At 39.2% G+C, this 22615-nt stretch overlaps 1 pseudogene; it reads right to left on the bottom strand.

Annotated features, from left to right (window-relative positions):
- Window positions 1-13631: 13631 nt before the first annotated feature.
- Window positions 13632-22615, bottom strand: part of LOC138071055 (MAGUK p55 subfamily member 7-like) — a 75426-nt pseudogene continuing 66442 nt past the window's right edge.

The following is a 22615-nucleotide window of genomic DNA, read 5'->3' as shown; positions in this document are numbered from 1 at the left end:
ATGAGACTGGAATACAGAGAAGGGGGGGAAAAGTTCAAATTTGGTGCTTAGAAGATTCAGTTCAGTCAGTTCAGTTTCTTAGTTGTGTCTGACTCTTTGTGACCCCATGGACTGCAGCAGGCCAGGCTCCCTGTCCATCACCAACTCCCAGAGCATGCTCAAACTCATGGCCGTCGAGTTGCTGATACCATCCAACCATCTCATCCTCTGTCGTCCCCTTCTACTCCCACCTTCACTCTTTCCCAGCATCAGGGCCTTTTCCAGTGAGTCAGTTCTTCGCATCAGGTGTCCAAAGTATTGGAGTTTCAACTTCCCTATTAGTCCTTCCAATGAATATTCAGGACTGATTTCCTTTAGGATGGCCTGGTTGGACCTCCTTGCTGTCCAAGGGACTCTCAAGAATCTTCTCTAACATCACAGTTCAAAAGCGTCAGTTCTTCACTGCTCAGCTTTCTTTATGGTCCAACTCTCATATCCATTCATGACTACTGGAAAAAGCATAGCTTTGACTAGACAGACCTCTGTCAGCAAAGGAATCTCTCTGCTTTTCAATGTGCTGTCTAGGTTGGTCATAGCTTTTCTTCCAAGGAGCAAGTGTCTTTTAATTTCATGGCTGCAGTCACCATCTAAAATGATTTTGAAGCCCCCCAAAGTAAAGTCTCTCACTGCTTCCATTGTTTCCCCATTTATTTGCCATGAAGTGATGGGACCGGATGCCATGATCTTCATTTTCTGCATGTTGAGTTTAAAACCAACTTTTCCACTCTCCTCTTTCACTTTCATCAAGAGGCTCCTTAGATCTTCTTTACTTTCTGCCATAAGTGTAGTGTCATCTGCATATCTGAGGTTATTAATATTTCTCCCAGCAATCTTGACTCCAGCTGTGCTTCATCCAACCCAGCGTTTCTCATGATGTACTCTGCATATAAGTTAAATGAGCAGGGTGAAAGTATACAGCCTTGACGTACTCCTTTTCTGATTTGGGACCAATCTGTTTTCCATGTCCAGTTCTAATAATTGCTTCTTGACCTGCCTACAGATTTCTCAGAAGGCAGGTCAGCTGGTCTGGTATTCCCATCACCTGAAGAATTTTCCACAGTCTGCTGTGATCCACACAAAGGCTTTGGCATAGTCAGTAAAGCAGAAGTAGATGTTCTTCTGGAACTCTCTTGCTTTTTTGATGATCCAACGGATGTTGGCAATTTGATCTCTGGTTCCTCTGCCTTTGCTAAATCCAGCTTGAACAGCTGGAAGTTCACTGCTCACATACTGCTGAATCCTGGCTTGGAGAATCTTGAGCGTTACTTTGCTAGCGTGTGAGATGAGTGCAATTGTGTGGTAGTTTGAACATTTTTAGCATTGCCTGTCTTTGGGATTGGAATGAAAACTGACCTTTTCCAGTCCTGTGGCCACTGCTGAGTTTTCCAAATTTGCTGACATATTGAGTGCAGCCCTTTCACAGCATCATCTTTTAGAATTTAAAATAGCTCAACTGCAATTCTTTCACCTCCACTAGCTTTGTTCAGAGTGATGCTTCCTGAGACCCTCTTGACTTCACATTCCAGGATGTCTGGCTCTAGGTGAGTGATCACACCATCGTGGATATCTGGGTCATGAAGATCTTTTTTCTATACTTCTTCTGTGTATTCTTGCCACCTCGTCTTAATATCTTCTGCTTTTGTTAGGTCCATACAATTTCTGTCCTTTATTGTGCCCATATTTGCAAGGAATGTTCCCTTGGTATCTCTAGTTTTCTTGAAGACATCTCTACTCTTTCCCATTCTATTGTTCTCCTCTATTTCTTTGTGCTAATCACTGAGGAAGGCTTTCTTATCTCTCCTTGCTATTCTTTGGAGCTCTGCATTCAAATGGGTATATCTTTCTTTTCTCCTTTGCCTTTTGCTTCTCTTCTTTTCTCAGCTATTTGTAAGGCCTCCTCAGACAACCATTTTGCCTTTTTGTATTTCTTGATAGAATAATTGTAATGCAGTTGTGGAAGCAGAAATCACTGCCAGAAGTTAATGAGTGAGGTAGAATATCATATATTCATAGATGCTATGAATATCCTTTTGAAAAAGAGGATAATGAAAAAAGGAACAGAGGGAGATAAGAAAGGAAAGAGGGAGGAAACAGGGAGGAGAGAGAGAGAGGAAGGAAGGTATATAAAGAGAAGGAGAAATGGAGAGAGAAAGAGAGAATGTGAAAAAGAATACCCAGCACAGTGGTTAAGATCTTGAGTTTTAGGTTCAGACAGTAATGCTTTCAAGTCCCAGCTCCACTACTAAATACTTGCATGATTTGGAGGTAAGCTGCTTAAACTCAAGTGCTTCAGTTTTCTCTGTCAATTGAGGATAAATATTACCTATTTTATAAGGCAGGTTTGAGGATTAAATAAAATAACTCATGTAAACAGTTGAGTTTGATCCACTTTCCCAAACACAGTAAAAGCTTAGTGAATGCTAGCTTAAGAATAAATACCATTTTAAAAGTCACAGGGTTGAAAATGGGAGTTGTGGAGTTTTGTTTTATTTTTTTTTTCTTTTCAGATATGCAAAGACTTGATTGTGCTTAACAGCCAAGAGGAATAAGTTAGTGGAGGGAAGAGAATGAATATGTAAGAAATGTTCTAGTGAAATGGAAGTCGACAAGTACTGATATTGCTGAAAAGAGTGAGGTTGAATGAGAAGAGCTTCTTTCTGACATTGAAATAGGTAAGTGCAATTGAATGAGTGACATTAAGAGAAGAGGGAAAGCTGACTTGTATTTAATAAAAGAGAAAAAATAAAGACATCTGCTGAGAGGATGTAGATGTGGGGTTTAAAGCTGTACAATGCACTGGCTTGTTTCAAATTTCCATTTGCTTTTTAGAGGCTCACACATTATTTCTACTCAAACATATTCATGTTTTCATTTTCTCCAACACAATCAGATATTGTCTTATGCTTGTCTTTGTAAGAGAGAGAAAAATGGAAGTTCCTTTTAAAAAGATGATATTTATCACTTGGTAGATTATATTATATATAATATATATAATGTAAGTGAATTATGAATAGTACATTCACAACATGTGGACCATGAACTTCCAGATGGTCAACAATTTCAACAACTTTATGTTGAATTTCCAGATGTTCAACAACAGTACATGAACTGTGAACTTCCAGATGTTTAGTACATGAACTGTGAACTTCCAGATGTTTAGTACATGAACTGTGAACTTCCAGATGTTCAAGTTGATTTTAGAAAAGATAGAAGAACCAGAGATCAAATTGCCAACATCCATTGGATCATCAAAAAAGCAAGAGAGTTCCAGAAAAATATCTACTTCTGTTTATTGGCTATGCTAAAGCCTTTGACTGTGTGGATCACAACAGATGGTGGGAAATTCTTCAGGAGATAGAATTACCAGACCACCTTAGCTGCCTCCTGAGAAATCAGTATGCGGGTCAAGAAGCAACCACTAAAACTGAACATGGAACAACAAACTGGTTGCAATTGGGAAAGGAGAATGTCAAGGCTATCTAGTATTACCCTGATTATGTAACTTATATGCAGAGTACATCATGGGAAATGGCAGGCTGGATGAAGCACAAGCAGGAATCAAGTGGGCAGAAATAGCAATAACCACAGATACACAGATGACACCAATCTTATGGCAGAAGGCAAAGAAGAACTAAAGAACCTCTTGATGAAAGTGAAAGTGGAGAGTGAAAATGTTGGCTTAAAGCTCAACATTCAGAAAACGAAGATCATGGCATCTGGTCCCATCACTTCATGGGAAATAGATGGGGAAACAGTGGAAACAGTGTCAGACTTTATTTTTTTGGGCTCCAGAATCACTGCAGATGGTGACTGCAGCCATGAAATTAAAAGACACTTACTCCTTTGAAGAAAAGCTATGACCAACTTAGACAGCATATTAAAAAAAGAGACATTACTTTGCTGACAGAGGTTCATCTAGTCAAAGCTATGGTTTTTCCAGTAGTCATGTACGGCTGTTCGAGATGGAGCATAAAGAAAGCTGAGCACTGAAGAATTAATGCTTTTGAACTCTGGTGTTGGGGAAGACTCTTGAGAGTCTCTCAGACAGCAAGGAGATCCAACCAGTCAATCCTAAAGGAAATCAGTCCTGAATATTCATTGGAAGGACTAATAGTGAAGCTGAAACTCCAATACTTTGGCCACCTGATGCAAAGAACTAACTCATTGGAAAAGGCCTTGATGCTGGGAAAGAGTGAAGGTGGGAGGAGAAGGGGATGACAGAGAATGAGATGGTTGGATGGCATCACTGACTCAATGGACATGAGTTTGAGTAAGCTCTGGGAGTTGGTGATGGACAGAGAAGCCTGGCCTGCTGCAGTCCATGGGGTCACAAAGAGTCAGACACACCTGAGCAACTGACATGTGTATATATATATGTATATGTATGTGTGTGTATGTATGCGAAAAATTAAGTTCATGGCATCTGGTCACATGAAAGTGAAAGTGAAGTCGCTCAGTCATGTGAAACTCTTTGCGACCCCATAGACTGTAGCCTACCAGGCTCCTCTGTCCATGGGATTTTCCAGGCAAGAGTACTGGTCTGGTCCCATATATATATAATAAATTGCTCAGGATGCATCTCAAAAGCAATTTTAGGAGGTTTTTATGTCTCTCCTACTGGGTCATTGATAAATATACAAAAAAATGGGCTAAAGATTTACTGAGCATGGCCCAACCCATCAGAACAAGGCCCAGTTTCCCCCTCAGTCAGTCTCTCCCATCAGGAAGCTTCCATAAGCCTATTATCCTTCCCCATCAGAGGGCACACAGACTGAAAACCACAATCACAGAAAACTAGCCAATCTGGTCACATGTACCACAGCCTTGTCTAACTCAAAGAAACTGTGAACCATGTCATGTAGGGCCACCCAAGATGGACAGGTCATGGTGGAGAGTTCAGACAAATGTGGTCCACTGGAGAAGGGAATGGCAAACCACATCAGGATTCTTGCCTTGAAAACCCCATGAACAGTATGAAAAGGCAAAAAGATAGGACACTGAAAGATGAACTCCCCAGGTTGGTATGTGCCCAATATGCTACTGGAGATCAATGGAGAAATAACTCCAGAAAGATTGAAGAGAAAGAGCCAAAGCAAAAACAACTTCCAGTTATGGATGTGACTGGTGATGGAAATAAAGTCAAATGTGTAAAGAGCAATATCACATAGGAACCTGGAATGTTAGGTCCATGAATCAAGGCAAATTGAAAGAGGTCAAACAGGGGATGGCAAGAGTGAACGTCAACATTTTAGGAAGCAGCAAACTAAAATGGACTGGAATGGGTGAATTTAACTCAGATGACCATTATATCTACTACTGTGGGCAAGAATCCCTTAGAAGAAATGGAGTAGCCATGATAGTAAACAAAAGCGTCCAAAATGCAGTACTTGGATGCAATCTCATAAATGATAGAATGATCTCTGTTCATTTCCAAGGCAAACCATTCAGTATCACGGTAATCCAAGTCTATGCCCTGACCAGTAATGCTGAAGAAGCTGAAGTTTAATGGTTCTATGAAAACCTACAAGACCTTCTAGAAATAACAACCAAAAAAAATGTCCTTTTTATTATAGGGGACTGGAATGCAAAAGTAGGAAGTCAAGAAATACCTGGAGTAACAGGCAAATTTGGCCTCGGAGTACAGAATGAAGCAGGGCAAAGGTTAACAGAGTTTTGCCCAGAGAACACACTGGTCATAACAAATGACTAGACCATTCTGGTATGACCTAAATCAAATCCATTATGATTATACAGTGGAAGTGACAAATAGATTCAAGGGATTAGATCTGATAGACAGAGTGCCTGAAAAACTATGGACAGAGGTTCGTGACATTGTACAGGAGGCAGGAATCAAGACCATCCCCAAGAAAAAGAAATGCAAAAGACAAAATGGCTGTCTGAGGAGGCCTTACAAATAGCTGAGAAAAGAAGAGAAGCAAAAGGCAAAGGAGAAAAGGAAAGATATACCCATTTGAATGCAGAGCTCCAAAGAATAGCAAGGAGAGATAAGAAAGCCTTCCTCAGTGATTAGCACAAAGAAATAGAGGAGAACAATAGAATGGGAAAGAGTAGAGATGTCTTCAAGAAAACTAGAGATACCAAGGGAACATTCCTTGCAAATATGGGCACAATAAAGGACAGAAATTGTATGGACCTAACAAAAGCAGAAGATATTAAGACGAGGTGGCAAGAATACACAGAAGAAGTATAGAAAAAAGATCTTCATGACCCAGATATCCACGATGGTGTGATCACTCACCTAGAGCCAGACATCCTGGAATGTGAAGTCAAGAGGGTCTCAGGAAGCATCACTCTGAACAAAGCTAGTGGAGGTGAAAGAATTGCAGTTGAGCTATTTTAAATTCTAAAAGATGATGCTGTGAAAGGGCTGCACTCAATATGTCAGCAAATTTGGAAAACTCAGCAGTGGCCACAGGACTGGAAAAGGTCAGTTTTCATTCCAATCCCAAAGACAGGCAATGCTAAAAATGTTCAAACTACCACACAATTGCACTCATCTCACACGCTAGCAAAGTAACGCTCAAGATTCTCCAAGCCAGGATTCAGCAGTATGTGAGCAGTGAACTTCCAGCTGTTCAAGCTGGATTTAGCAAAGGCAGAGGAACCAGAGATCAAATTGCCAACATCCATTGGATCATCAAAAAAGCAAGAGAGTTCCAGAAGAACATCTACTTCTGCTTTACTGACTATGCCAAAGCCTTTGTGTGGATCACAGCAGACTGTGGAAAATTCTTCAGGTGATGGGAATACCAGACCAGCTGACCTGCCTTCTGAGAAATCTGTAGGCAGGTCAAGAAGCAATTATTAGAACTGGACATGGAAAACAGATTGGTCCCAAATCAGAAAAGGAGTACGTCAAGGCTGTATACTTTCACCCTGCTCATTTAATTTATATGCAGAGTACATCATGTGAAATGCCAGGCTAGACATGCTAAGTTGCTTTAGTTATGTCTGACTCTGTGCGACCCTATAGACTGTAGCCCGCCATCCTCCTGTGTCCATGGGATTCTCCAGGCAAGAATACTGCAGTGAATTGCCGTGCCCTCCTCCAGGGATCTTCCCAACCCAAGGATTGAATCCCTGTCTCTTATGTCTCCTGTATTGACAGGCAGGTTCTTTACCACTAGTGTGACCTGGGAACCCCCCTACAGTAGGGCAGTCACACTGAAATAATCCCACTGAATACAGTTGCTGTTCTACCACTTTGGTAGTGAAGGCTGGTATTTAAAAAATAAATAAAAATAATTTTTTAAAAAGATTTAATAGCACTTAGTGCTTCCTGTTAACAGCAATCCAAGGACTAGCTCTATTTGTAGTTTTAAATAAACTGAGAGTGGCAGGAGCAGATGACGGGGAGAAATGGTGAGTCAGTCCTTAGATTTGAAAATGTTTTTTTGGTCTGAAAATACCATCATCATCAAGAACAGCAAACATCTGTTGAGCATTTAGTACTTGAGAGCATTTCTAAGGTCAGAGGAATGATTTTTAAATGTCACTCCTTAGTGTTGGGAGATTTATCAAAACAAAAAGAACATATCAGCTGGGAATTACTTGAACAGCTTTTTAAAAGACAAATGGGTTATTTAAATCATCCTCCTCATGTGTCTTCTATGTTCTTAAGTCAAGAAAATATTATTAACTTAATGTGGAATATGTATTTTATTTTTCATGCCTTTGACTTAGGATCATGATAGCTGCATTTTTTTACGTGATAATACATGCTTAATTCATTTTAGAAACATACAGTACAGCATATTATAAGGATCACATGTATTTTTTTCAATTTCAAAATTTCTCTCTTGAATCCATACCTTAAAGTTACTTACCAGCAGAGTGTCTTTTTTTTTTAGATTCATTGAAGTGTTGTTTCTTTTTAAATTTTTTAAATTGAAGTATAGTTGATTTACAATGCTGCATTAGTTTCTGCTGAACAGCGAAGTGATTCAGTTATACATATATATATACACACATTCTTTTTATAGCTTTTCCGTTATAGGGTGAGCAGCTTGATTGGAATCAGCTGATAAAGCATGCCCTCTCCTCCCCCACAGGGAGAGAACATCAAGTCCTAGAGAAATACCAACTTGTTAAAATCTCAGGTACTTAGAGACTCGCTCTGGAAACCTGTTCCAGAGAGAATCTCAGGGAGAGAGGTATGAGGCAGGAAAGAAAGAAAAAAAAAGGCTAGAAGGAGGTTATGTTCTAAAGAAATGGCTTTTTAAAAGGAAGGGTACTTCAGGATGTTCCAAGAAGAGGCTATTCTGAAACTTTGAAGAAGCTGCTGGCCCTTCTTAATTTCAACAGAGTGGTGAGAAAGTAAGTACTAATATTAAACTGAAGTCGTAAGAGAACCTTGAGTAGCTTAGAAGCATCATCCGTGAGCATGCTCTGTATGATGAAGTGGCCCCAAGGATATGTGTTACAAGGTAACGTGAAAATAGAGGATCTGACTTGTATTTCAGTTTTGCTTCTTTTCTCGGCTCTGTATTTTACTGTTGTTTTATTTACTTGGGGCTCATAAAGTGAATGAGAGAGAACCGGCATAACCAAGTCACCAAAAGTTTTAGCAAAAAGGAATATTCGATAGGAGTAGGAATCGGTACAACCTTTTTTTAAAGGGAATTCACATTGAATTTCAAGGCACTTACAAATATTTGTAGGCTTTGACTCAAAAATTCCCCTTTAAGAAATCTTAAGGAAATCAAATGTTCATAAGAAAAACATCATAATAAAAATCACCTGTAATTCCACTACCCAGAGACAATCACTCTAATTACACTCTTCTTGCTGTTATTTTCTTCCAAACTGCCTTGTTAAGCTTCTCTTTGAGGCTACCATAACAAATCATCAAAAACGTAGAGACTTGAAATAATACAGGCTTATTATTTTACAATTCTGTAGGTCACAAATCAGATGCAGGTCTTAGTGGGCTAAAAATCAAGGTGCCTTCAGGGCAGCATTCCTTTCTGGAGGCTCTAGGGGAAAGTTCATTTTCTTTCAATTTTAAGCTTCTGGGGTCACCCACATTCCTTGGCTAAAGTTCTCCTTCCTCCAAAGCCAGCAATGTTATCTCTCTGTGCCTTCCATAGATATAGCTTCCTCTGACCACAGCAGAGAAGGATTCTCTGCTTTGAAAGACCCATGTTATTAGACTGAGCTCGTTCAAATAACCCAGGATAATCTCCCCATTTTAAGGCCCTTAAACATAATCACATGTGCAAAGTTCTTTTTACCACATAAGGGAACATACTCACAGGTTTTGAAAATCAGGGCATGCAAAGGCATCTTTAGAGACTTCTGTGGTGAAGTAAAGAATCACCTGCAAGGTAGGAGACCTGGGTTTGATCCCTGGGTTGGGAAGATCCCCTGGAGAAGGGAATGGCAACCCACCCCAGTATTCTTACCTGGAGACTCCCTTGGACAGCAACATGAATTTTGTGACTAACACTTCTAGGAGAGAGAGAGAGAGATAGGCATCTTCGGTTGGGGAGGCAGGCATTATTCTGTCTACTACACGAATGTTTTAATGTATATTCAAAAATATATATTTTCTAAAAGTAGAAACATAAATAATTTTGTATCATGCTCTCTTTCTATTTACACGTGTATAATGCCAGCTTCCCAGAAGCCCATTTCAGAACACTTTCTGGTCACTACCACCAAAGTAACCACTATCTTAATTTATAACAGCATAGATTAGTTTTGACTGTTTTTGTAGTTATACAGAATGTATGCATTTATATGTGGTTTCTTTCTTTCATGCGACATTATATTTATAAGATTCATCTGTATTGTTCACATAGTTGTAGGTTGTTAAGTCTCTTACTCTATAATATTCAGTTGTGTAAGCATACTACAATTCATTTATCCATTCTACATTGAGTATTTAGGAAATTTCTATTTGGGGTCTGGTGAGCATATGAACAGGTTTCCCAGGTAGCTCAGTGGTAAAGAATCTGTCTGTCAATGCAGGAGACACAGGTTCAATCCCTGGGTTGGGAAGATTCCCCTGGAGTAGAAAATGGCAAGACACTTCAGTATTCTTGCCTGGGAAATCTCATGGACAGAGGAGCCTGGCAGGCTACAGTTTATGGGACAGCAAAAAGTCGACACAACTGAGTATGCATGAGCACATGAGCACAGTGTTTTGGTTATTAATCTAAGAGAGGAATTGCCGTATCATAGAGCATGCATATAATTTTAGCATAAGTAGATACTACCAAACCATTTTCTGACATGATTATACCCATTTCACTCCCATTAGCAATGAGTGACAGTTTCACTTGCTCTATAGTTTGTCAGCACTTGTTTTTTTTTTTTTAATTTGAAGGTACTTTATTACACTCAATGTTTTCCCATTACTTTTAATTGTAAACTCTTACTAGTCAAAAAGAAAATAAATAATAAAAATCTATATCTTCAGGAAACTTTTAACAACATAGTTTTCCTTTATATGCTTGTCAACTTTAAATTATTACAAGTTAGATACATTCAGTCATTACATGATACCAGGAAGATCAGCCTTAAAGATCTCAATAATGACTACACATTCCTGTGCTCATGTATGGATGTGAGAGTTGGACTGTGAAGAAGGCTGAGCACCGAAGAATTGATGCTTTTGAACTGTGGTGTTGGAGAAGACTCTTGAGAGTCCCTTGGACTGCAAGGAGATCCAACCAGTCCATCCTAAAGGAAACCAGTTCTGAATATTCATTGGAAGGACTGATGCTGAAGCTGAAACTCCAATACTTTGGCCACCTGATGCGAAGAGTTGACTCATTGGAAAAGATTCTGATGCTGGGAGGGATTGGGGGCAGGAGGAGAAGGGGACGACCGAGGATGAGATGGCTGGATGGCATCACTGACTCGATGGACGTGAGTCTGAGTGAACTCCGGGAGATGGTGATGGACAGGGAGGCCTGGCGTGCTGCAATTCGTGGGGTCGCAAAGAGTCAGACACGACTGAGCGACTGAACTGAACTGAATGTCTACACTGGTAAGTAAAATAATGGTAATAAATGGTATTTCAATTTTACCTGAAACCAGAGTCCAGTTTGTTAATGAAAGGAATACAGACTTATCTTCTTAATCTTGGATATTAAATATTTGGACTTAAAAAAAATAAATATTCCTGTTCTCTCAAATAGTGACTCACATTGTCTTGGGAGCAGGCTGCCTAAAGAACCAGTCTCTCCTCCCTCAAGAGGGATCCGGGGTACACCAAGTATAGGATCAAGAGCCCTTTGCAACATTTATCACCAAGCCTATGGAGCTACTAGCCCTGCCTTACAAAATTAAAGAGAGCTGAATCTCTTTCTAAGAAGTATCAAGGTGGCCATGTGGACATCACTAGCAAGGCTGCATATGTGTACTACTGATGAAAGATTTTTCAAATTGCTGAATTTCCCCTTTTCATTATTTTAAAAAATATTTAAAAAATATTGTTCAGCTCTACTGTAAAAAGTGAGAGAGACTGGACAATTATATTTTTATAACACTTCCATCACCACCCCTGCCACCGAAAGGGATTCCATTTTATCACATGATCTCTACCTCCACAGTAAAGAATTGAGGCAAAACACAAAAACAAACCATGTTCTATTTCTGAACAAAGAATTCGGACTACCTAAATTATAATTCATTCCCTAGGAAGTCAATTTATTGGAAATTTCAATCAGTGTTCAAAAAGAATATCCTACACAAACCATCCAAGGAAGACTTGTACTTTCTTAGACCAGCCACACAACCATGAAGTATGGCTTCAGTATTAGACTTGGCAACCCCAAAACCCTTTTTAAACTAAATTGGTTGCTGTTTACTTAATTAACTTAGAACTTGCTGTCTGGATGAGGCTGTCAGGTAACATTGGTTATCTAACTATTTAGCTGCGAGTGTGTATCAGGTATGAAATCTCACACATATGAAGGAAACCCGGTGACTCATGCTATCAGATGTGCACAGAGCACACGTGTGGATCTGAGTACAAAGGTCAAAATATTTACATGGAATGTTGACCCTGACTTAAAAAGCTACAATTTTAAGTTACAACATCTTTATATACAATCTGTTTTATGAATAGCCTCATTTGATAATTTTAAAAAATATGCCTTTCAAATACTTGATAAACATATAAAATTTCACTACACTTATTTTTCTTTAAACAGGACATCTAAACTCTTTAGAAATCAAAAAAAAAATTTTTTTTTCTGTTTGAAAGTCACAGATGCAATGATTCTGAGTGGCAGGGTCTTACTGCATGCAAGAATGGGACACACATTCTCTTATACAACCATACACATTTCTAGTATCTTGAGCTATATAATTTACTTGCTGAAGATCACTAGTATCAAAGAAAAGTGAGAGATCCCATCTACATATTTACAATATCATACACCCATGGCTGATGCATGTCAATGTATGGCAAAATCCACTACAATATTGTAAAGTAATTAGCCTCCAATTAAAATAAAAATTAATTATTTTTTTGAAAAGAGTCTTAAACTTCTTTAAAAACAGCAAGATTAGGATGGTATGTGGCCAATGTTAAGAAATATTTTGATGACAAAGACATAAGTTAACATTACATGAACAGTTTTCTAAAATACATCTTATAGTGCAATTTAAATATGGTGATCAACTGCACATATTTGGGGAAATGATCACATTTTCTTTAACTGTATCAGTAACATGTAAAACCTACATTTAGAATAGGATTCACTCTTGTAATCTACTGGGAAAATGCAAAACCAGGTGAGTCCAAAAAGAAATGACTGAGAATTTATAAATAAAATTGTCCTTAGAAATCAGTGCTTTGGGGTGTGTAATTACCATTCTAACTATGATTAAGCCATAAGAAAAGGTTTTTAGTTTCATATATAATAATTTTCAAAGCCTATCTTTCCTTATTAAGCATTTGTTGACTCACTGGTATATGTAGTCACAAAACCTCAAACTATAACATGAAGGCCACTCACTAAGGCAGATTTTCAATAATTCCTTTAAAGAGAGATTCTTGAGTGCACACACTGTGACTATACTGTGTCTATGTAAGAGAAACGGTCACACTTTTAGGATAGTAAGAGGACTCCACCTTAATGCCGGTCCACGTGCATCTATGATGATCCACCCAAAATACACCTAAACTGTCTTGTCTGGAGTTGCTCAAGGCTGTAAATATGGCATCTTCCACAGCTAACATGCAAATGCAAAGGCAGCGACCACGTCTGAGACCAGCGGAAGCACTGGACACCCATGTACATTCTCTAGCTAACTCTCTCTATAAAAAGCTCAACCTCCTCTTGGAGGTAAGAGCTCTGTATTCAAGACAGTCAGAAGGTTCAAAGTTCTGCTCAGAATATAGTACTGAGTACATTTTAATTCTGGATCTTAAACAGTGTGTTTGAAATAAGACTGTAAAAAGATACAATAAACATTCAGTTTTAACCAAGATTGTACATCTCTAACAGTGATATAGATTTTTAAAACCCTACCACCAAAATGGTAACTGATTTAATCATGCACTCTACCAAAAAAAAAAAAAAAAAAAAGATAATTAGGAAAACTTCCCTTAGTTACGAATGTAACCAGCTCACTGGAACCCAATGAGTATCTGTCCCAAGTTTCTCAAAAGTTGTTTTCAGCTCATTGAAGGCCACAGCGAGATCATCATTTACTATCAGTTCAGTCGCTCAGTCATGTCCAACTCTTTGCGACGCCATAGACTGCAGCACACCAGGCCTCCCTGTCCATCACTAACTCCCAGAGTTCACTCAAATTCACGTCCATCGAGTTAGTGATGCCATCTGACATCTCATCCTCTGTCGTCCCCTTCTCCTCCCGCCTTCAATCTTTCCCAGCATCAGAGTCTTTTCCAATGAGTCAACTCTTCACATCAGGTGGCCAAAGTACTGGAGTTTCAGCTTCAGCAGCATTCCTTCCAAAGAACACCCAGGACCCAGGAGCCCAGAAAAATAAAGTCTGACACTGTTTCCACTGTTTCCCCATCTATTTCCCATGAAGTGATGGGGCCAGATGCCATGATCTTCGTTTTCTGAATGTTGAGCTTTAAGCCAACTTTTGCACTCTCCTCTCACTTTCCTCAAGAGGCTCTTTAGTTCTTCTTCACTTTCTACCATAAGGGTGGTGTCATCTGCATATCTGAGGTTATTGATATTTCTCCCAGCAATCTTGATTCCAGCTTGTGCTTCTTCCAGTCCAGCATTTCTCATGATGTACCCTGCATAGAAGTTAAATAAGCAGGGTGACAATATACAGCCTTGACATACTCCTTTTCCTGTTTGGAACCAGTCTGTTGTTCCATGTCCAGTTCTAACTGTTGCTTTCTGACCTGCATATAGGTTTCTCAGGAGGCAGGTCAAGTGGTCTGGTATTCCCATCTCTCTCAGAATTTTCCACAGTTTATTGTGATCCACACAGTCAAAGGCTTTGGTATAGTCAATAAAGCAGAAAGAGATCATTTACTGTAGTTTTGTCCCAAAAATGACCATACTGACTCTCCATTATCTGAGCAGATTTAATCATTTCTTGAAAGTTGTCTTTCATAACAGGCTTCACAGCACCTTGGTTGTCTCTGCCTGAGATAACCTTTGCATTTTTTCTTGTCTCCCTCAAACGCCCTATTGACAGAGGCTTTATAGATATCACATGCAGCTTAAACTCTAGCATCCTTAAGTGCTTCATTGTATGAGGCTGAACATCCAACAAACTTTGATTTTAGCCAGGACAGACCAAACTGAGTCTATACTTGTGCTGTAATAGCTGTTTTTATATTCACCATACTCAATAAACTTGTGATTTCATCTCAAACAAATGCTTGGAAATGAAAATATATTCAACACCATCACTCTCCTAGCTTCTTCTTGGTCTGATAGTATAGGGCACTGTCACACCGTATTGCTGTGTGTCACTGATCAGCAGCTTTTGTTTCACTTCATTCAAACCTACTCCAACAGGACCAACCAATACCAACCAAGTCTGTATGTCTCGTCTGTCTATTGGTGATAGGGTGTTACTTCCTCATAAGTGGGCACATCAGCTGTGTCATACTGGTCGCTCTTCTTGAACTCATACATGGACTTATTTGTTTTCTTATCTTTCCTACTAAGATGGAAAGTTCTTCTAAAAGCAGATGATTTCCTACTGGAAAATTTCAGGGGCTGGACTAATATTTCTGGTCGCCTCAGAGCCAGTCTCCTTTCCTGGAAATGTTTAGAGGGATTCAGTCCTGCTCTGGGGTTGGCATCTCCTTCACGCTTTCCTTGCCACCACGTTGCATCATCTTGGCTCATAATCTGAAGAATATCTCCCTTTTTGAAAGAAAGCCCGGCTTCCTTACATGGAATTGCTTTATCCTCACTAGGGTCATTGTCAAAGAGGGCTTTGATAAACATCTTGCCTTCCTTCGATGGCCTCTCTTCTTTAATGCTGTGTATAATCTTGAACGTTATTGCATCCTGAGACTGAGCCAAGATCGGGATGATTTCCTGGATTATTACCCTCAACAGGTATCCCATTCACTTCCCTAAATTCATTGCCAACGTGAATAAGACCACTTCCGTCTGCAGCTCCTCCTCTCATGATCCTGGCCACTATGATGGCCCCAGTCTGTTCATCCTTTTTAATAGTGGCTCTCAGTGGTTCTCTATTTTTGGCCAGGCAGATGATTTTCACCGAGTCTTCCTCATCATCAGTGTCATTGGGCATAGGAGGCAATACAGGATCGTAATTCTTCTGAGCCACAGTCTCATGCACAGAGAGCAAAGCCTTCACCTTGGGTTTTGACAGTAGCTTCTCAGCAGCTCTCAGATCTCACTGTTTATTGCCTTGTTCTGAAGCTCCTCCGCCAGGTCCTCGGCCAAGCCTGCCACTCCCTGGAGGATGGGCATAGGGTTCTGTTTCTCGTAGTAGTGAAGTTTCTCATGAATCTTGACTAGTGAATGCAAGCTTTTTTCACCAAACACATCCCAGAGGAAGGTCAGGTCTTCCTGGCTATCCACGTGTGGCTGCATCTGGGCTGGCAGAGCCACCAACAGCTCATATAGGCCTGTGTTGCTCCCTGAGCCTGTGGACAGAGCAGGCGTGATGCTGAGGCCAGCTGGGTGCTACCAACTCACTCCCCTGGAAGGTGGCCAAGATGCCAACCCCTGCAACCACTCCTGGGCTGACTACCGAGGTCTGTGTGTCCCCGTGCATTATGGCCACAGCAGGAGCACCCTCTCCGGTGTCTGCAGGCCGGGTGGAAGTACAGAGGCTGCGACTGCGGCCACTTCTAAGGACAATCAGCAGCCTGCGGGTTTAGCGCTGCCACAGCAGGCGCAAAACTCATGAGCCCAACACTTGTTATTTTCTGTCTTTCTCATTTTGGTGGGTGGACTGAAACATTTTTATGTTTATTATTCTCATTGTAGTTCTATAGTTGTATCTATGGGTTTTCTTAGTTGATTAAATACAGATCTTCCTCAACTTACCACGCGGCTACATCTCACTAAACCCATTATAAGTTGAAAATATTGTTAAGTCAAAAATGCATCTAAGGCACCTGAGTTCCAGAACATCATCACTTAACCTAGCCTACCTTCAGTGTGGTTAGAACACTTACATTAGCCTACATTTGTTCAAAATAATCTAACGCAAAGCCTATTTTATAATGAAGTATTTAATATCTCTTGTAACTTATTCAATAGTGTATTGAAAGTGAAAAAGAGAATCGTGTATGCTTTGGAAGTGTATCAGTTGTTCATCCTCATGATCTCATGACTGACTGGGACCTGGGGCTGGCTGCCATTGCCCAGCATCATGAAAGCATATCACACCACATATCACTAGCTCAGGAAAAGATCAAAATATAAAATTTGAAGTGCAGTTTCTACTCAATGTGTACTGCTTTTGCACCACTGTAAAGTCAAAATATCTTAAGTCCGAACATTGTAAGTTAGGGACAATCTGTAGTTATTTAGGAATGTGTTTTGCTTTTAATTATAACTGGTTGTGTCTTTTCCTTTCAATTGTTGTTAAATTTTAGTTTTAGCAGATTGTGATCAAATACTGTGGTCTTTATCATCACAGATTTTGGAATTTGTTTTCTTTTAGAATGTAATGTATGATCAGTTTTGTAAATGTAAAAAGAGTGGTTGAAAGTAATATATACTCTCTGTAGTCTTTTAAGGTTGTTATGACAGCCTGATTAATCTTTAAATCATTTATTGTTCTTTCTACTTAATCTAAGACAGAAAAGGCAGATTAGAGATTTCCACTTAAATTGTGTTTGTCTCATTTTCTTGGACATAGCACATGTAGTGCAGCAGCTCTCAAATTTTAGCATGCATAAGAATAGACTGGAGTACTTGTTAAAATCCAAATTTCAGAGCTCTAGAATACATCTGAGGTGACTCCTGGAGTTTGCATTTTTAGTAGGCAAGGATTAACCTTTCAGATACAATAAGGTAGTGTCTCAGTGCTCTTCAAGTCATAAAGACCTGGGTCCAAATCCTAGATGTGCTCTTGACAGTGAGTACTTTGAACAATTCATTGAACGTCCCTGTGCTCAGTTTTTTCATCTGTAAAATGGGAATAATTACCATGTCTACCACATTGTGTTGTTCTGAAAATTAAATTAGTTAATGCATGTGAAAATAGTAGTGCAGAATCTGGCCACACTGTTAATTACTATGTAAGGCTATTCACTGACCATATCCTAGTTTTTCAATGTAAAGTGACTCTGCCTCATTTATTGAATTCTTCTTTGATTATTATTCATCACCACCTATACATTTTATTATATTTTTCTATTATATCTTTGCTCATTTAAAAAATAGTTTTAACTTCTAAGGTACTTTAGATGTCTCTCATAAGTTGCAAATAGTATTTTCTTGTCAATTCAGTTGGAAACTTTATTAGAGGAGTTAACTCATTTATATTTGCTTTATCCCCAATAGCCTCTTTTTGCTTTAATATTTTCATATCTTTATGCTGTTGATTTAATGTACTATATTTTTCTTTGTTTTTTGTTCAGATATTTGGAAGAAATTAAGCATCTTACAAATTTACCTTTGTGTTTAAAATTTATTTTTTTTTAGATTAAAGTGCTTTTTTTAAATTTAGTTTTAAATGGAGGATAATTGCCTTACAATATTGTGTTGGTTTCTGCCATATATATACCTATTTTTATCTTGTCAATGTTAGGTATTTCTTGATTCTTTCTCCTGACAATATCAGTAATGTAAATAGGGTAATGTTTTAGATAGCTAGATATTCATAAGACATGAATTTTAAAAATTTAATCAGGAAATGTCTGATCTTGCCTAATTTATTTTGTATTATATTGACCTTTTTCAGCTAACAGTTTTCTTCTAAACTTTGGTTTTTCATTTTATTTGATCTGTTCTTCATGTAATTGGAAAGTTTTGATCCGCTAGATCAGGTCTCCCTACCTTATTACATTTTTTTTTTTCATTCTGGAATAATTTTTTAAAGGCCTTTAGGGTTTGACTGTGACCACTAAACAGTATCAAGCTCTCCGGTATTATTTCCATATCCCTTACTGTACTCAAAAGGCACTTACTCAACCCTCACAAAATATATAACTTATCTCTGATATAGAATAAAAATAAACTGGATGTAGTGTAACCACAATAAAGTAACTAAATGGACTGAGCTTTGGTGTTTATAAGAACAAAGTTCTACAAGTCGTAAGTCTGCTATATCTTTCTCTCCCTCACTGTGTGCCTATTTGGTGGAAGAACTCTTTCTATATAGATGCCCTGAACTTAGTGTGTATTGCCTGCAGAAACAAGGCCCACAGACTTTGCCTCTGCCTGCTCCTCCAGCTGTATTTCGTTTTACTTCATAGTCTTGTTATACTGAATTGCTTCTACCCTGTCAAATACTCTATCAGTTAGAATACTTGTGACTTGAGACAGAAAACACGTACTCAAACTAGCTCAAGTAATGAGAATATGAATTGAAACTAGAAGTCCAAAGAATAGAAGGCTCTAGATATGATAGAAATCAATTGTCACTCAATTACTCCTATGAAATATTTCAGTTTTGTGTTAAGCTCCCCACAGTTTGTCATGTTAAGGCTGGTGTAGTAAGGGAAATAAGGGTTATAAGTTGTTGTTGTTGTTGTTTTTTAAATCACATCCAGCAAGAAAGAGAAAGGAAAATCTCTCCTTGAAGCATGGACTACATATTTCCCTTTAAATTGTATTGGGCTAAACAAATAATAGTCACCAAGGAAATGCCACACACTAGTTTAAACTAATCAAAATTCTCCTGATTATCCAGAGATCGATTTGGATATCTGAACAAAATTGAAATCATATTCTGGGTAAGAAAAGATATTGAGGCTGTGAATCGTATCTACCGTGGATGCTGCTCTTTCTGAAATACCAATCTTTGCACACATTGTTTCCTCTGCCTGCGATACTTTTTGCCTCCCTCTTTTCCTAGCTTGACTTCCCTGGTGGCTCAGATGGTAAAGAATCTTCCTGCAATGCAGGAGACCCAGGTTTGATCCCCTGGATCAGGAAGATCCCCTGGAGGAGGGCCTGGCTATCCACTTCAGTATTCTTGCCTGGTAAACTCCACGGAAGGAGGACCCTGGCGGGTTACATGAGGTTGCAAAGAGTCAGACACAACTGAGCAACTAACACTTTCTTTTATTTAGCTTACTTTTACCGTACTTATCTTGTAGCTCTCATTTTTTTTCCCCTGATTTTTATTGAGGTATAATTGTGATATAGCACTATATAAGTTTAAAGTACATAGCATCATGATTTGACTTACATATATTGTGAAATGATTACTACAATGTTCAGTTAACATTCATCATCTCATATAGATATAGAATTTTTTAACAAGAGGTTTTTATTTATTTATTTTTGGCAATACTGGGTCTTCGTTGCGTGTGTAGGCTTTTCTCTAGTTGTGGCAAGCAGGGACTACTCTCTAGTTGCCATGTGTGAGCTTCTCGTTGTGGTGGCTCCTCTTGTTGGGGACCATGGGCTCTAGGGCACACAGGCTGCAGTAGCTTTGGCACACGGACTCAGTAGCTGTGGCTCCTGGGCTCTGGAGCACAGGCTCAATAGTTGTGGCACGTGGGCTTATTAGTTGCTCTGTAGCGTGTGTGATCTTCCTGGATCAGGGACTGAACCCGTGTCTCCTGCATTGGCAGATGGATTCTTTACCATCTGAGCCACTGGGGAAGCCCTCATATAGATACAAAATTTTAAAAAAGAAAAAAGGAATTTTTCTTTTTGTGATGAGAACTCTTACGATATACTATCTTAAATTTTTTCATATACCCTGTAGCAGTCTTAACTGGAGAAGGAAATGGCAACCCACTTCAGTATTCTTGCCTGGAGAATCCTGTGGACAGAGGAGCCTGGTGGGCTGCTGTCCATGGGGTCGCACAGAGTCGGACACGACTGAAGCGACTTAGCATGCATGCATGCATTGGAGAAGGAAGTGGCAACCCACTCCAGTATTCTTGCCTGGAGAATCCCAGGGACAGAGGATACTGGTGGGCTGCTGTCTGTGGGGTTGCACAGAGTCAGACATGACCAAAGTGACTTAGCAGCAGCAGTAGCAGTGTTAACTACAGTCATTAGGTTGTACATTACATTGCCAGAATGTATTTATCTTTTAACTGGAAGTCTGCACCTTTTCACTGCCTTCATCCAATTCCCCTACCCTTTCACCATCCATATTTCTGATAACCTACAAATCTAGTCTATTTTTCTATGAGTTTGTATTTTCCTTCTTCCTCTCTTTTTTTAAGAAAATTTTTTTTTATATTTCATGTACAGTATTTTTCACGTAGCATAACGCCCTCAAGTTCCATCCATGCTGTCACAAATGACAGGATTTCTTCATTTTTAAGAGCTGGACAATGTTTCCATTGACTATACGTACTACAACTTCTTTATCCATTCGTCCATTGAGGAACACTTAAGTTGTTTCCATGGGTTAGATATTTTAAATAATTCTGTTACCATGATGGTGCAGATATCTTTCCACACAGTGCTTTTTTTCCTTCAGACATATTCCCAGAAATGGAATTGCTGAATCATATGATAGTTCTATTTTTAATTTTTTGAGGAAACTCCATTCTATTCTCCATAGGAGCCGAATCAATTTACAATCCCACCAACAGTGCCCAAGTGTTCCTTTTACTCCATATCTTTGCCAACACTTATCTTTTTGATAATAGCCATTCTGACAGATGGCTTCCCTGATAGCTCAGTTGGTAAAGAATCCATGTGAAATGCAGGAGACCCTGGTTCAGTTCCTGAGTTGGGAAGATCCCCTGGAGAAGGGATAGGCTACCCACTCAAATATTCTTGGGCTTCCCTTGTGGCTCAGCTGGTAAACAATCTGCCTGCAATGTGAGAGACCTGGATTCAATCCCTGGGTTGGGAAGATCCCCTGGAGAAGGAAAAGGCTACCCACTCCAATATTCTGGCCTAGAGAGTTGGATGCAACTAAGCGACTTTCACTTTCATTCTGACAGATGTGAGGTGATATCTTATTGAGGTTTTGATTTGCATTTCTCTAATAATTAGGGATATTTATCCTCTTTTCATGTTTTTGGTTTTTTGGAAATTGAGTTGTGCAAGTTCTTTATATATTTTGAACATCAACCCTTTAATAGATATATCATTTGCAAATATCTCCTCCCATTCAGTTAGTTGCTTTTCCATTTTGTTGGTCATTTCTGTTGCTGTATAGAAGTTTTTTAGTTTGGTATAGTCTCACTATATGTATTTTCTGTTTTGTGGCTTTTGCTCATAGGTATCATATCCAAAAAATCATTGCCAAACCCATGTCAAGCAGCTTTTTTCCTATCATTTTTTAGGAGTTTTATGTTTTTTCAGTCTTTCATTTCACATTTAGTCTACTTAGAGTTAGTTTTTGTAAGTGGTATAGGGTAGGGGTTTCATTCTTCTACATGTGAATGTACTACATGTGAAGCTACTATTTATCATCAGTAGTAGTTACTACACTGCATGATGCTCCCTACAAATGAAAACATGGCAAAGGAAAGAAGTGAATTGTATCTCAACTGGGCAACCTGTCTTCACTCTGTCTCTACTCCTGGGACTGGTGGTATTTTTAAAGAAAATCTAAATCTGATCATGCTATTATCTTGCTCAAAATCCTTTTGTGACATCTTATTGCTCTAAAATTATTAATGTGGTTTAAAATGTTCAGCACACAACTATTCATGACATCACCTCTACCTACCTCTTAAGCCTAATTTTATGTAGTTCAGTTCAGTTCAGTTCAGTCGCTCAGTCGTGTCCGACTCTTTGCAACCCCATGAATCGCAGCACGCCAGGCCTCCCTGTCCATCACCAACTCCTGGAGTTCACTCAGAGTCACGTCCATCGAGTCAGTGATGCCATCCAGCCATCTCATCCTCGGTCGTCCCCTTCTCCTCCTGCCCCCAATCCCTCCCAGCATCAGAGTCTTCTCCAATGAGTCAACTCTTGAGGTGGCCAAAGTACTAGAGTTTCAGCTTTAGCATCATTCC

The sequence above is a fragment of the Capricornis sumatraensis genome, chromosome X (assembly GCF_032405125.1).
Source record: "Capricornis sumatraensis isolate serow.1 chromosome X, serow.2, whole genome shotgun sequence".
NCBI classification, from domain to species: Eukaryota; Metazoa; Chordata; class Mammalia; order Artiodactyla; family Bovidae; genus Capricornis; species Capricornis sumatraensis.
The sequence above is the reverse complement of the archived record's forward strand: the minus strand, read 5'-3'. Positions and strand labels throughout refer to the sequence as shown.